General features: G+C 46.8%; 2 pseudogenes across 2 annotated transcripts in view; one reads left to right on the top strand and one right to left on the bottom strand.

Annotated features, from left to right (window-relative positions):
• Positions 1 to 3,789: 3,789 nt before the first annotated feature.
• Positions 3,790 to 16,793, bottom strand: part of LOC310824018 (phosphatidylinositol 3,4,5-trisphosphate 3-phosphatase and dual-specificity protein phosphatase PTEN-like) — a 14,204-nt pseudogene continuing 1,200 nt past the window's right edge. Inside the window, exon 2 of the transcript in view lies at positions 3,790 to 3,815. The product of the transcript in view is annotated as a phosphatidylinositol 3,4,5-trisphosphate 3-phosphatase and dual-specificity protein phosphatase PTEN-like (transcript). The remainder of the gene's footprint in view (positions 3,816 to 16,793) is intronic.
• The window catches only part of LOC310824313 (mitogen-activated protein kinase 8-like), a 27,420-nt pseudogene continuing 19,059 nt past the window's right edge, over positions 8,433 to 16,793 (top strand). Inside the window, exon 1 of the transcript XR_014555075.1 lies at positions 8,433 to 8,559. The product of XR_014555075.1 is annotated as a mitogen-activated protein kinase 8-like (transcript). The remainder of the gene's footprint in view (positions 8,560 to 16,793) is intronic.

Raw genomic sequence — 16,793 nt, 5'->3', positions numbered from 1 at the left:
TCCACAGGTATGAGCTACATTAGTTTAACAGGGTCCTAGACACGGGCGGACTCAGGGGGTATTTTAAGGGTAATTCCCGTTTATTAACACTTTTCATACGTTGGTTCTGGTCGACTTTTCCAGTCCTCCAAATCCCTCGTCGACCTCTCAGTCGATGCTCTCCAGCCTACTGAAAGCAGAGGCACACACATCTTAAACCATTCGTTAACGAGGCTTCATTCGCAACAGGTGTGCGACAAAGCCTCGCTTCCGCACCTTGGCCACGGTCCTGTAGCACCCTCTACAGGCCGAACGCTGCATGTCCCCCCACATACCCCCACCGCCCGACACAGGCCGGGGATACGACGGCCGACAGCCTACTCCCCCCCCCCCCCTGCACGGGAGAAAAAGTCTGCCACGACCATCTGCACCCCCGGTCTGTGCACGACCGAAAAGTTGAAGGGCTGCAACGCGAGATACCACCGGGTGATCCTCGCGTTCACATCCTTCATGCGGTGGAGCCACTGGAGGGGAGCATGGTCGGAATAGAGGGTGAAAGCGCGACCCAGCAGGCAGTAGCGGAGGGCGCCGACCGCCCACTTGATGGCGAGGCACTCCTTCTCCACGTGCTGTACCGGCCCTCCCTCTCCGACAGTTTGCGGCTCAGGTACAGCACCGGCCGGTCAGCCCCCTCCACCCGCTGGGTCAGCACTGCTCCCAGGCCTCTATCCGACGTGTCCGTCTGTAGGGAGAAAGGGAGGTTAAACTCAGGCGCATACAGGACCGTTTCTCCACAAAGAGCTCCCTTAAGGGCCTCGAACGACCCCTGGCAGTGGCCCAACCATTGGACCGGATCCCGGGGCACCCTTCCGGGTGAGGTCCGTCAAGGGACTGGCCAGCTCTGAAAACCCCGGCACGAACTGCCAGTAATAGCCAGCCAGCCCCAGGAACGCCCTCACCTCCTTCTTCGTCTTGGGCCGCGGACAGGCGGCGATGGCCGCAGTCTTTTCAACCTGCGGCTGCACCTCCCCTCGACCGAAGTGGTACCCCAGATACCGGATCTCCCTCTGCCCGATCACGCACTTTTTCGGGTTGGCCGTCAGCCCCGCCTGCCTCAGGGACCGCAGAACAGCAGCAACATGCTGCGCCCAGGTGTCACTGTAAATGACAATGTCATCCAGGTAGGCAGCAGCATAGGCAGAGTGCAGCCGCAGAATGCGGTCCATGAGGAGCTGGACAGTGGCTGGGGCTCCGAACAACCCGAAAGGGAGCACCGTGAACTGATACAACCCGAGCGTAGTGGAGAATGCAGTCTTCTCCCGGGATACCGGCGAGAGGGGAATCTGCCAGTATCCCTTCGTGCAATCCAATGTCGTAAAAAACTTGGCCATGCCAAGCCGGTCCAAGAGCTCGTCAACCCGGGGCATCGGGTAGGCATCGAATTTGGAGACCGCATTAACCGTTCTATAATCCACACAGAACCGTATAGACCCATCCGGCTTGTTGACAAGCACGATGGGGCTACACCAGTCACTGCGGGACTCCTCGACCACACCCAGCTCCAGCATGGCTTCCAATTCCTTGCACACAATGTCTCGTTTGTGTACCGGCAACCTATAGGGACGCGTGCGCACCGTTAAACCCGGCTGCGTTTCTATATGGTGGTCGATAAGCGTGGTCCGACCGGGCAGGGGAGAGAACACGCCAGCGAACCTAGCTTGCAAATCTGGCCTGGCTAGCAGAGAGATGGTTATCAATACCGACCGGAGTGCTAATTTTTGATTTTGGGACTTCTGGTCCGAACTCATCTCTCTCTGGAATTATTGTAGCCAGAGCAACAGTGACCACGTCGTTCCATTTTTTAAGGAGATTTACGTGATACACCTGCAAGCTATCCCCCCGGTCCGAGTGTACTACCTCATAATCCACGTCCCCCATGCGACGTGTGACCACAAACGGCCCTTGCCACTTCGCGCGTAATTTCGTGCTGGAGGTGGGTAACAGTACGAGCACCTTGTCTCCCGGTGCAAATTCTCGCAGGTTAGTTCCCTTGTCGTGGAGATGCTTTTGACGCTCCTGGGCTTGCTGCAAATGCTCGCGTGAGATAACCCCTAGGGCGTGGAGCTTTGTGCGCAAGTCCAGGACGTACTGAATCTAATTTTTACTGTCGCTAGACCCTTCCTCCCAATTTTCTTTAAGAAGGTCTAGGACACCCTGGAGCTTACGCCCGTTGAGTAATTCAAACGGGGAAAACCCGGTGGAAGCTTGGGGAACTTCCCGTACCGCAAACAGCAGGGGATCTAGCCATTTATGCCAATTCCGACTATCCTCGTGCACAAACTTCCGGATCATTGATTTCAAGGTCCGATTGAACCACTCACAAAGGCCATCCGTGGCCGGGTGGTAAACACTGGTTCGAATTACCTTGATGTTCAACAACCCGTACAGTTCCTTGAGGGTGCGTGACATAAAATTGGTGCCCTGGTCGGTGAGAATCTCTTTCGGGATTCCCACCCGGGAGATCACTTGAAACAATGCCTGCGCTAGACTCTGGCAGAAATATTGCGCAGCGGTATTGCCTCGGGGTTTTCGGTTGCGTAATCTATCAAGACCAACACAAATCGTACACTGATCAAATGGCCCGATAATATCCATGGCAATGCGGTCGAATGGGTTCTCGACCAATGGTAAGGGCCGCAACGGGGCCCGGGGAATGGCTGGGGGATTTACCAATTGACATTCGCGACATGAAGCGCACCACCTACGCACCTCTGCCCGAATTCCCGGCCAATAAAATCGAGCCATTATACGGTTCAGTGTCTTATTATAACCTAAATGGCCCGCCATGGGGTTGAAATGAGCCGCCTGGAAGACCATTTCCCGGCGGCTACGGGAAACCAACAACTGGGTTACTTCCTCCTGACTATGCGAGTCACGACTCACTTGGTATAACCTGTCGCTGATGATCGCAAAATAGGGGTGGGCACGCACTGTGTCTAGCCATACCAAAGTACCATCAATCGCTATCACTTGGTCATAGGCCGATCGTAGGGTCTCGTCACGAGACTGCTCGAGGGGGAAGTCACCTAGCAGCGGGTAGTTCGGCGGGGAAATCTCGGGTTAAGACCCCCCCGCCAGCTCCGGCTCCTCGGCAGTGTCGCGAGGCGCCGCCTCAGCACAGAGCACATTACCCGCCTCACACCTCCCTCTCTGTTGTGCACGCACCGCAGTAGCCCGCTTTACCGCTTGAGGAAACCCCTCCCAATCTACACCCAGAACAAGGGGATGCGTGACGCGCGGGCTAACCGCCGCCTGTACACTATGCTTTTTCCCCTCATAATGAATTTCGATAGCGACCACAGGGTATTCGTGAATGTCCCCATGCACACACTTCACCAACACCCTCGATGCCTTTAACAATGCCTCCGGTCGAACCAGGCGCTCCTGGATCATGGACTGCATGCAGCCCGAATCCAAGAACGCCTGGTGCGTATCGTGTTGTATCTTTACCGGAACACAATACGCCTCTCCTGGTCTGGGGGGAGGGCCCGGTATGTTGCCGATGCAGACGACCTGCCCCACCTCTATCACTGGGTTATTCGCCTGAACATGGCCCGGCCGTCTGCATCGCCAACACACCCCCCCTGCCGCTCGGGGTGCTTCCTGTGGGGCCAGGGCTGGTTCTCGACATGCCTGCCCCTGCCATCTCGTCCTCGGGGTGGGGCCCGGGGTTGGTCGCCGGGGCTCCCGCAGTGGGAGGGAGAGATGGTCCTCCGCCAAGGTCAGTCCTCCAAATCCCTCGTCGACCTCTCAGTCGATGCTCTCCAGCCCTCTTACTGAAAGCAGAGGCACACACATCTTAAACCATTCGTTAACGAGGCTTCATTCGCAACAGGTGTGCGACAAAGCCTCGCTTCCGCACCTTGGCCACGGTCCTGTAGCACCCTCTACAGGCCGAACGCTGCATGTCCCCCCACAATTAGATAGACATCATCCACAGTTTCATAATCCATTGTTTGGATGACTTATAAATACAATGATTTGTGCTTTGTGGGGTGGGACACTGCACTAAGATTAATACTAAAAGAAATGTATCTGTGTCCTCGTCACCTTGCAGTACGGTGAATGTATTATTTATTTTGGTGGATGGATACAGTATATTATGTTGTTGTTGTCAGTGTGTCTATTCTAAGTTGAATATTAATCTCAGGAGCAATAACGAATTTACCAAACCCTTTGGAAATATCAAATTTGCAATATTTTACTAAATCTACTGGTCAGCTAACATTTGACCTGCGGCTGTTGGCTGTTGACCTCAGAAATGGGCATCTCTGGCTCTGCACTCTCCTGGTTTGCATCCTACCTGGCCGATCGCTCTTACCAGGTGACCCCTCACCACTGGGGTCCCCCAGGGCTCTGTCCTAGGGCCCTTGCTGTTCTCCCTCCCTCTCTTGGCTCTGTAATTTCCTCACATGGTTTCTCCTACCACTGCTATGCATATGACACTCAACTCTATCTCTCTTTCCCCCCTTCTAACTCACACGTGTCTCTCCGTGTCTTGCAGACATTTCTGCTTGGATGTCAGCCCACCACCTCAAGCTCAACCTTAACAAGTCTGAGCTGCTCTTCCTCCCGGGGAAAGCCTGCCCTCTCCAAGAACTCTACTGTGACCTCCAGCACTCTCCAGATTTTTCCTCTACAACATCAGAAGGATACGTCTATTCCTCACCAGAGAAGCAGCACAACTTTTGGTCCAAACACTTGTGATCTTTCGCCTTGACTACTGCAACGCACTCTTGGCCGGTCTCCCCGCCTCCACCATCAGGCCTCTGCAGCTCATCCAGAATGCTGCCACCCGTCTGGTGTTCAATCTCCCCAAATTCTCCCATGTCACTCCCCTCCTCCGCACCCTTCACTGGCTCCTGGTAGCAGTTCGCATCAGATTCAAGACCCTGGTGCTCGTCTACCGGGCGGCAAAGGGAACAGCCCCTCCCTACTTGCAAGCAATGGTCAGCCCCCAAACCCCTGCCCGTTTACTCTGCTCTTCCACCTCGGCTGGCCGCCTGGCACCACCGCCTCTACGTGGATGCAGCAGCCGCACTACTCGGTCACGGCTTTTCACTGTCCTGGCGCCCCGCTGGTAAAACAAGCTTCCCACTGCTGTCATGACTGCAGTGTCACTACCTATCTTCCACCATAGATTGAAGACCCATCCATCTCAGTCTACATCTTAACTATCCCTCCGAAAGACCTCTTCATCCCCACTACCCCGCTGTGCAAGTTTCTCTCCTGTAAATACATTTTAAAAATAAATAAATTAAAAAAATCTTTCTTTCTTCTAGCATTGTGACTGCCAATAGCCCCTGGTCCTAGCATAAATTATTTTTTCTTATGATGACTGGATGGATAGATGATTCACTTACTTAGTCAAATGTATTTGTTGTTAGTCACTTTGGATAAAGGCGTCTACTAAATGCCATAAATGTAAATGTAATGTAAATGGCGCAAAGAATGCTCATGCTCCTGCTTTCCATCCGTTCCTGAATCACTGTCTCCTGCGCCTCCGGAGCTTCCTGCATCTACTGGGTTTTCTGTCTACTCACAGCCCTTGGTTTCTTCAGGCTCTGACACCGGACCTTTCCAGTGTTCCCCCCTGTTACCTCGATCTCAAGGAGGTATTTAATAAAAACCTGTGCTTCCTCTCTACCTCCTCATCGGTCACACGACTGCACTATTGATTTGCTCCCAGGGACAGAAATACATTCACTCTTCCCTTGCTGCTGGTATCATTCGCCCATCCTCTTCTCCTTCTGGGGCTGGTTTCTTCTTTGTGGATAAGAAGGATAAGACGCTTCATCCCTGCATTGACTATCGAGGCCTAAATGATATCACCATAAAGAACAGGTACCCCCCTGCCTCTTATCTCTTCCGCTTTTGAATTATTACAAGGGGCAAAGATCTTCACTAAGCTGGATCTATGCAATGCAGTGGTCATTATGAGTACCTAGTTATGCCGTTTGGACTCACTAATGCTCCAGCTGTTTTTCAGGTTTGAGTAAATGATGTTCTCCCGGACATGTTGAATTATTTTGTTTTTGTTTACCTGGATGATATCCTATTTTTTCCCCTGACAAGGAGATCCATGTCCAGCATGTCCACCAAGTTCTTCAGTGACTGCTCGATCACCTGCTCGAGAAATTCCAATGCCTCCACCGTTACTTTATTGGAGTTCATCATCTCAGAGGATAAGATTCAAATGGACCCGGCTAAGGTCGCTGAATGGCCCACTCCCATAAACTGAAAACTGGTGCAACGTTTTTTGGGTTTTGACAATTTTTACAGGCGGTTTATTCAGAATTTTAGCACTGTTGCCGCCCCGCTGCATGCCCTCACCTCCTCCTCTGTCAGATTTCAGTGGTCTCCCCAGGCGGAGCAGGCCTTCCGAAGGTGAAGGGAGTGCTTCACCTCGGCGCCCATCCTCACTCTTCCGGATCCCCGTCAGCAGTTTGTGGTGGAAGTGGATGCCTCGGATGTCGGTATTGGGGCGGTCCTCTCCCAGCGGTCCCAGAAGGATAACAAGCTCCATGTGTGTGCCTTCCTTTCCCAGAGACTTTCTCCCACCGAAAGGAATTATGACGAGGGAAACAGGGAGTTGTTGGCCATCAAGGTGGCTCTGGGGGACTGGCGTCACTGGTCGGAGGGAGCGGAGCATCCTTTCTTGGTATGGAGCGATCATAAAAACCTTGAGTACATCAGGTCCGCCAAACGTCCAGGCAGGCTCTATTTTTTAATATTGTCCTACCGGCCTGGTTAAAAAAATGGTAAGACTGATGCTCTGTCTCGCCTGTTTGACCCTGACTCTGCCCCAAGGGCTTCCACCAACATTCTGCCCTCTTGCTGTATGGTGGGGGCTGTTACATGGGGTATTGAGAAAGAGGTCAAACAGGCGAGTGTTGATGTCCCTGTTCCGGACGCCTGTCCTACGAACCGGTTGTTTGTCCCTATCTCCCAGCGTTCACAGGTGATCCACTGGGCTTACACCTCTCTCCTCTCTTGCCACCCTGGAATTCGACGGACTCTGTTTGTGATCAGGCAATGCTTCTGGTGGCCTTCCATGGAAAGGGAGGTGGGAGAGTACGTGGCTCATCGCCCCCTGGTCTGACATCTCTCTGGACTTTGTCACAGGGTTACCCCCCTCGGAAGGTAACACCACCATACTGATGGGTCCGCCTGGGACGTCAGGTGCCGTTCCTTGGGGGGGCGGGGGGGGGGGGTTTCGTCCATTGTCCATTAGTGTTGTTTGTCTTTGTTTGTGTTATTTATTTAATTCCTGTTTTACTCACGTTGTTTTTCATTTCTGTCACTTTGCTATCTGCCCTTGTGTATTTCCCACTTCATTGTCATTGTCTACCCCGCCCCGATTGATTTCACCTGTTCCTTACCATCATTTCCTGTGTATATAGTCTGTGTGTTCCTCTGTCTCGTTGCCAGTTCGTTTATTGTGCCTCCGTGTCAATACGTCCCAGCAATTACCATAGTGTCTAGTTTTTATGGTTTTTGATTTTGAGTGTTTTTGACTTTGCCTTTTTGCCTTCTCCCTGTTGGACTATCTGCCTGGATCTTGGAATTTGACTACCTGTGTACCGTACTCTGTTTTGCCTACCCTTTTTCTGGATATCCGCTACCTATTGACTGCTCACCTGTGTACCGAACCCTTTTGCGAGTAAAACTATTCTTTTGGATCAAGCCTGTGTCCTGAGTCGTGCAATTGAGTCCTCTGCCCTAGTACTCGTTATTATAGGTACAATCGTCTTTTAACTATGATACAGGTGATTGATCATGATAACTGCTAACTATTTTAATAATTACACCCCAAACCAATGAAAACGTTTATTGAAACATAAAAAGAACAACAACAGCGAATGTCGAAACGGTAAGCTATTTGTAGTGAGGGTCAATGGGGAAACTTGGAGAGGGGCGTGGCTTCAGATTTCCGGGATTTTAATGTTTCCGCCGTGAGTACCGATGTCATCTTCCCTGAGCTTACTAGGCCTACCTCTAGACTGCAACTGCTCTGCTTCCTGGCATAAAATGGGAGCTATCATTCTTCACGTTCATGCTTTCCAAATCATAGGTGCATGTATCGACCAAATGACTGTTGTTTGGCGAGATACGAGTGAATGACATGTAGGCCAACTGTTTGACAAGGAACTTGTACACCCACATGGGTGTGGGTGAGATGATAAGGCAACAAGGGGTAGGCCTATAAGATGAAAGATAAATTGAGAAGCTGGGTAGATGTTATAGACAGACAGACAGAGAGAGAGACGGACATGCATACAGAGGGAAAGATAGCTAGATAGAAATAGATACGTATCTTGTGACGTAGTGCGCATGTCTTCTGCAGTGCGAGTACGGCCTGTCAGTGGAGGGGAACGTTGTGATTTCGGTTGTTTTCAAGCCGAACAACGGAAGAGCAATTTTTGATTACAAGAATAATCAAATTCTTTGTTGTATCTTCCAGGAGGCCATATTTTTCATTGGACAGAGGAGACATAATTCGGTATTTTTTGGACCGAGGTAAGCGCAAACATTCAGCCTCTAGATTTGGTTATTGTTTAGCCGTGGGGGAGGGTCGTATGCGCGCAACACAGCCTCCATGCATTTATTATCAGTAGTGCTTATAACGTTACATTTGAGCCTAGTTGTAGCTTATCACGGCAATTCCACATGATATAAGGTTACAAGATAACAGTCCAAGATTGTAAAATGTGCATATAGCCTATACAGATAGCCACGGCGTGAAATATCGGCTATAATCCTGTGTTGTAATCAGAATCAGAATTCTTTTATTTGGCCATGTATATTTGCACATACAGGAAATTGACTTGGTGAGGTTGGAGCATGGACATAAAAAACAAATCGCAAATATTGACAAGAAATTTACAAAATAGCAAAATAATTAACAACAAAAAAAACGGTTCCTCTTGGTGGAAAGGATTTCACCGGGGGTCTTGGCATTAATATTCAACACGCCTCATATAGCTAATATTGGCCAGAGCCCTATAATAAACAATATTCTAAATATAAGTCTCTGATGTCAGCTATTTTGCTAGGGAATATATCTAATGGGTTAGCCAAATGTGTATGGCACATTTACACACAGATAGTGTGTGTGTATGTATGATCAATATAGCTAGCTAACATAACATATTTTATGATCTTTGTGTATATCCACTCATATAAATAGGCCATGTTCAATAGTCCAAACCTAAGCTACTGTTTATATCTTGCTTGGAAAGTGGAAATTATTATAATAGGCCATTTTACCTTACTCAGATTTTCCCCCACGTAAGGGATTTATTTATTTAAAATGTAAAGGTGTGTGAGTGAAGCCAGTGTTCATTCCACAAACCTTTATGTTCATGTAGACATACATGTGTAAAATGCCTTTAATGCGTGAACTGTATTTTCCACCACATAAATCGCCAGTTCCTAGGGTGGGGCTTTGTGTTGTTGACAGCCAGTGTTGAGGGATGTACTGTGTATCATTTGAAGAGTAAACACAGTATTCATCATCGATTAGATTGAAGTAGAGGCTGAAGTGGAGGGTCACCAGTGCTGTGAATTGCTGTGCTAGAGAGTTGGCCTATATTGCCAGCCTATAGTGCTAAGTGTATATAGGGAGCCACCTGTAAACAGGCCGGAGTCTGTTAGGCTACACAACCACACCTCCTCAACCCTCACCCTGAACACCGGCGTTCCACAAGGCTGTGTGCTGAGCCCCCTCCTTTACTCCCTCTTCACCTACGACTGCACACCTGTACATGGCTCAAACACCATTGTTAAGTTTGCAGACGACACAACGGTGATTGGTCTCATCAGCAACAACGATGAGTCGGCCTACAGGGAGGAGGTCCAGCACCTAACAGTGTGGTGCAACGACAACAACCTGGCTCTCAACACCAGGAAGACCAAAGAGCTCATTGTGGACTTCAGGAAGTCAAAAGCTGGCACACACACCCCCATCCTCATCAACGGGACTGAGGTGGAGCGAGTCACCAGCTTCAAGTTTCTGGGTGTCCACATCTCTGAGGATCTCTCCTGGAATCTCAACACCTCTACCCTGATCAAGAAGGCTCACCAGCGTCTCTTCTTCCTGAGGAGACTAAAGAAGGTCCATCTGTCTCCTCAGATCCTGGTGAACTTCTACCGCTGCACCATCGAGAGCATCCTCACCAACTGTGTCACAGTATGGTATGGCAACTGCTCGGCATCTGACCGGAAAGCACTGCAGAGGGTGGTGAAAACTGCCCAACGCATCACCGGTTCCTCACTCCCCTCCATTGAGGCTGTCCAGGGCAAACGATGCTTGCGTAAGGCACGCAGCATCGTCAAGGACATTTCTCACCCCAACCATAGACTGTTCACCCCACTCCCCTCCGGGAGGCGCTACAGGTCTCTCCTCACCCGAACCAGCAGGTTCAGAGGTAGCTTCTTCCCTGCGGCTGTCACCCTACTGAACTCGAACTCTGCACCTAGGTGACAACCTACCAACCCCTGCACCCCCCCCGCCGGACAATTGCACTACTCTTACAGTATTCCTATAAACTGCTCTTACTCCATACCACTGCTCCTCTGTACATATCTGTCTATACTGTTCATAATCTGTCTATACTGTTCATAATGCACATATCCCTATATTTTCTTTAATACTACTGTTAATACACTGCACATATCTGTACATACCTGTTTATACTGTATTCCATATTTATTCTGCTATTACCCTAATGTTACTGTTAATACATATATACTGCTAGACTGCATTGCCTATACAGCTCATATGCTGCTACACTGTTCATACTGCATCCTATTTATTCTGCTTATAATGCTACTGCTAATTCATATACTGCACTACTTATATTATACTGCACTACTATACTGCTCATATACTGCACTACCTGTATATACTGTTCACACTGCACTTTTCTGCTTTTTTGCACTTCTGGTTAGACGCTAACTGCATTTCGTTGTCTCTGTACTTGTACTCTGCACAATGACAATAAAGTTGAATCTAATCTAATCTAATTGAAGCACTGCAGTTATCACAGTCCTCCTTTGGTCTCTTTCACTGACTTTATGTGATTAACATTCACTGGACTGGATCGGTCGGTGCTGTGTGAACACACTTCAGTGGTCATCAAGTAGTAGGAATTCAAAGCCAGCCATGTACTGTAGCACTTTGTTTGAAGGGCTGCTTATAATCTACTTATTGTGTATGTATATCAGGTCTTATGATTTTACCTAACTAATAATCAACAGGCTACTACTGTATACATGTTATTAAACAGATCCTCAAATAAAGTGTTACTCAGAGCTGTTTCTAATGTCTCTGTATTCCAAATCCATTCATATGTTTGAATATGATCGACAGTTGAGCAGTGTTTATGTTTTGAGAGGGCCAGTTAACCTGCCTGACTTAAGGTCAGATGGTACACTTTGTTAAAATGTATTTTAATCCTGTGCCATTGATTGAACACTGAGCTGCCATGTGTTCCCATTGTGCTCGCAGACCTTCAAGGCCCTCCTTGCACCTACCAGTCCTCATAAATCCATCCACACATCGAGACATCCAGTCATCTTGGAATGATTGGATGGTCATTTATGATCACCTGATGGTCAATACAGGCACCCTCACAGTCATCACATTGAGTTCAGTTCAATTCAGTTAAGTGAATCTTTATTGTCACCGGAGGGCAATTTGAGTGCAACAAAACATCTTATGATGCATATAACATATAGTAGACACACACAACCACCGTCTCCCGGCAAAGTGGCCCAGTACAGGAGCCCTTTAGCCTAAAGGGTCTTACCCTAGTAGGAACTATAAATCTGCTTAGGCTAGTGGCGAATAGATTCACCCTTCTGTTAACTGTCTACTTCCTATAGTTTCCCCTGCTTCCTCTTTCAGCAATATTCCATAAGTGACCCACAATGGAACACAATGGAACACAGCATTAAAAGCCCCTATAGTTAACGACAGCTCTATTCTCATATGAGTGCCAGTTGGTGTGGTTGCAGGAATTTAATTCATCGATGAGGTCAATTCATCCAAAGGAGATATTGAAAAAGGAGGCTAGACTAACCATTAAGATCCTATGATGTAATATGCGCAATGAAATCTAACTTTTTACAATTAACAAGGACGATAATTCAACTTTAGGTGACAGTTTCATTTCTAACTAACCTTCTAACAAGAACATTTCTTATTTCTCTTTAAATACAGGTTTGTACTTTATTTAAACTTTAAGCGTTACGGCATGGCAATTTAAAATAAATAAAATATAAAAAACCTTACCCATGTCCCTACTCTATCTGACTTGATATAAATTTAGAGAGGCCCCATCCAGCATCAACATTTGCAATGGCCAAATACTCGGTTCCTCTATCAGCCCAGCTTGATGACTCAGACTCGCTTCCCCTTCCAAGTGAAGCGGTCACTCGGCTCGATGACTACGGAGTTGCACCATGCCCTCAGCCGAGGGACTTTGACGACTCATATTAAAATATGTTCAATACATTTCAACATTAATCAACCTTGAATCATTATGTTAGTTACACCTGATGTCATTTCATTAGTTACATTTGAATAGTTATATTTGATGTTATATCATTAGTTATTTCGTATATTTTATTGGTTATATTCGATTATATTTCAGAACATCATTACTCCACACAGACCCGCCTGGAAGAACCCAGGTGGCGTTGCAGGTCGAGAGAGGTCCATATTTTTCGACACCACACACATTCAATATACTTACATTAAATTAGTCGGAATATGCGGAAATCAAACCCTCAACTGTTGGTTGGCACCATGCACGGACAAACTCAGCCATCAGAAGTCCATGGCCTAATGATTGGCTTCCTTACTAATTTCTACAAAGGAATTGTGTGTTTATTTTGATGCTTTGAGGGAGATGTGTGTATGTAATGAGTCTGTGACACGTCAGAAAAACAGACAAGGGAGCTGAATCATTGTAGTAAATAAACTTAGATGAAGAAAGGAAGCTGCAGAGGTCCGGATGAGTCAGTTTAATCGTCTTTAATTAATCATAACTTCATCATTACATACCACGGCCAGATGTGGGGGGCTCCTGTCCAGTCCATAATGTCCCCCCCTATCTAGTCCAGCCGTTCAGTCTTTTATACAAAAACAGCCTGCTTTGTCTTCCAGATTTGGGCATGGAATTCCCAAGTCCATGTTACCCTAAACATTTTCAACCTATACGATGGTGATGTTTACAGTTTTCACCAAATAAGGGTGTGCCTTTTGGTGTGGTTCACATCTTTAACTAATTAAGACTACCCCCACCTCTATCTCTTCTTTGCCATCCCCCCAACCTACAGAGGTCAACTGCATGCTGCAACATTCCAAGGGCCTAACCCACTAGGCCTTCTTCTGGTCAGAGCAAAATATACTACATATTCCCCCCTTTGGGACTTATTAAAGTCCCAACACAGAGAAATTGTATAACTCGTACTCTAACCATACTGCATGCAGTTGTGTATAACATGGTTCAAAGGGATATAAAAATAACAAGTAAACCACAAAAATTATTGTGAACTTAAGCCGTGGAAATTATCAAATAACAGTTTCTAAACAATAGACAGTCTATTCAATGTCCTATTAAAAACCTACTCGTACATTAAGTCAAGCCTTGCTAATATGATTAAAATAAATTGCTACGGACATAAACATACATATGTATAGACTATTCTATGATACATACATAGTCCCATATACGTTCAACAAAGAATAATAAAGAGTGATAACAATACTTCAGAGTAATAAATGAATGACGAAAATACTTCTCTTCAGGTCTTCGTTGCTTGATTTACCTTTACCTGGGGGTCAGAGGTTACTAGCACATAACCCCCCATATGAGGACAGTCTTTACCACTGCCTCGTTTGTGTAACAGACAGAGAATAGAAAGATAGAGAAAGACAGAGATTTGCTGAACACGAAGCCTCTAACTTCGAACTTCACCTCATCCAAAATGAGGATTTGCCTTCGGATCGTTCAACTTAATCTTCAGAATCCCTTCCATCTTCCTCATCGCTGTCATCGTCATCCAGATACCCAGGTTTTGGATATAATTCAGGACTATAATAGTCATCAGGCATTCCTGAATCTTTACGGTCTTCTCTTCTTCCCTTCATAACTGCCATTTGAAGTGCCTGAGTATTCATTGCCTTGTCAATTCCTCGTGTGATTAGTCCTCTTATGATTGGAATGCAACAGCAGATTATGAGGGCTAAGACAATCACACAGCCTAGCATGATGGCTCCTATTCTGGCGAAATAGGCTCCCCATTGTCCCATCATGTTCTCCATCCAGGAGGTCCATTTGCTTCCAAATCCAGCATTCTCTTTAACTTCCTCCCTCAGGTGTTTGAGCTTCCTCATGGCTATAGAGAATTGTCCATCGGCTGCTGTGTTGTTAGGGATGAACGTGCAGCACTGTTCTCCAAACATGTGGCATACTCCTCCTTTTTCTGCCAATAGAAAATCCAGTGCTTGTCTGTTTTGCCAAGCCATTTCACTCGTTGCTGCAAGCTGCCTTCCTAGAGACCCTAAAGCATCATGCGTGTAGTTTATGAATCTTTGCTGGTTATAGTAGATGTAGTTTATCCAGTCAGTATTGACATTTATTCCAGCTGAAGGAAGAAAGAAAGATGTGAATCCCATTGCTACGGAATTTATAGCCTTGTATTCACTAGGTATACCTCTAGGAATTCCCAAACTGTCTAAGCGTCTGTCCTCCTTATATTCCCTCCGAGATCTCGTAGATTTAGATTGTTCTTGGACTTCCAAGTCCTTTGTTGGGATGACAATGATAGGCTGGATCGCCTGCACCCGAGCACATCTCCCATTCCATCCTATCTGCAGGGTGTTCAGTAGATGTTCTCCATCACAGAGCCAATATTGATCTGCTACAGCTTGAGTGGCATAGTGGTCTTCTGTCCTTCTTTATAGTGTTGTCATAGTATTCTCTGGATCCAAGGAACTGCAAGCACTCTGCTTCGCAGAGTGGGGCAAAGGCAATTGCTTGAAATGGCTTTATCCCCAATGTTGTTCCTGCAATATCAGAGCCCTTCACGCTCTTCAGCCAGTCTGCTTTTAGCTCCCCACAGTTTTTCCAATTGAATTTGGTATTCATGATTATTAACGAGCTTTCTTTTGCTTTGGAGCATATATAACAGTCTTTTTGCTATGATTCTCTCCAGTGTATTTCATCCATTGATACCAGAGGTTCCTTCTTGCTTGTATCATCAGTGGATCTCGAATGGAATTCTGTGCTATCCTTATTTTATTCTTATTTAATTACTCTCCATCTCTTCGACTTTCTTCATCGCCTCCAACTCCTTTCTCATCCATTCAAAATCCTTTTCTTTCTCCTTCTCACTCCTCTGCCCATTTCATCACCTCCATCCTCTCTTTCACTTGTTTCACGTCACATTCTTTCTCCTCCAGAACTTTCTCCTTCTCTCTCCTTTTTTCCATATCCTCCCTCGTTATCTGTTCATCAATTGTGAGGTTTTTCTCAATAGTGAGTTCTTGTGTTACATCTGACTCCATTGTGGTAGTTTCCATCATCTTCTGAGTTTTAATCTCCATCATCTGAGTTGATCCAATTTCATGTTCAACCATAAACATTGTAGGCTCATTCATGGTGGAAACAATTTCTTCTTGAACTAATGGGGTCACTATCTCAGCTTTGTCGACAGGCTCTGGCTCTGTCTTAGGACTCGTCAACTCTTCTTAATATTTTTCTGATCGTGTTTTATACGTTGTTAGCTCCATTGACATTTCCACTTCCGGTTAGCTTTGTTGTTGTCTCCAATTCCTCTATTTCCTCAGTAACTGTATCTGTGAGGAATTCTAGTACTGACTACCAAAGCGTTGTTTAATCCCTAACTTTTGAGTTGTTAAGTTTCACCGTCTTATCTACAAATTCTTTGCCATTGTCTGATGAAATTCGATCAGGAATTCCCCAGCGTGATATCACCTCACGGCATAAAAATTTAGCAACTGACTGGGCATCTTTTCTTTTGGTTGGGCATGCTTCTACCCATCTGCTAAATCTATCGACAACAAATCTATCGACAACAACAATATCTTTTGCCTCCTACAGGGCGAATCATATCCACGTAGTCGAGGACTAGTTCTTTCATTGGCCCACTTGGTGTTGGGATGTGTCCTGGAGGAGTTAATACCCCTCTTCTAATATTGTTTTTTAAACAGATTGTGCATCTACCTATGACATGGTCAATTTGTTCTAGTAGGTATGGTGCCCAAAATCCGTATTCTTTTGTAATTTTCCTTCTCACTTCCCCCCTCGCTACATGGGCAAGCCCATGAGCGTCATGTATCAACAGTCCTAGCTAGTTAGGAGGTGCAACTATCAAACCCTCATTGTTCCTCCAGAGGCCTGTAGCATCCTGACTCGCTCCTCTGACAAGCCACAAGTTCTTATCTAGTGTACTTGCTTCCTCTTGCAACATGTTCAAGTCTTTGGGAGTAATTGTCTCTTTTAACTCCACTTCGTGTGTCACCAAAAGAACTGCACCTGGTCTGTCTGCTCCAGTTGGCTGGGGGATGCTCAAAAATTGTTCCGTTCCCTCCTGATGTGGTATCTGAAGTTTTCAGGTGATGGGAATTCTCAAGTCTTGGTTCTGCCATCCTGGTAGATTGGTGATGGGCTGTTACCTTACCACATCTCAGTCGTGCTCCTGAGCGGAGTCAGTTAAAA

Source organism: Argentina silus, assembly GCF_951799395.1.
Source record: "Argentina silus genome assembly, chromosome: Y".
In the NCBI taxonomy this organism is placed as follows: Eukaryota; Metazoa; Chordata; class Actinopteri; order Argentiniformes; family Argentinidae; genus Argentina; species Argentina silus.
Note: the sequence above shows the minus strand (reverse complement) of the source record. Positions and strands in the feature narration are given on the sequence as shown.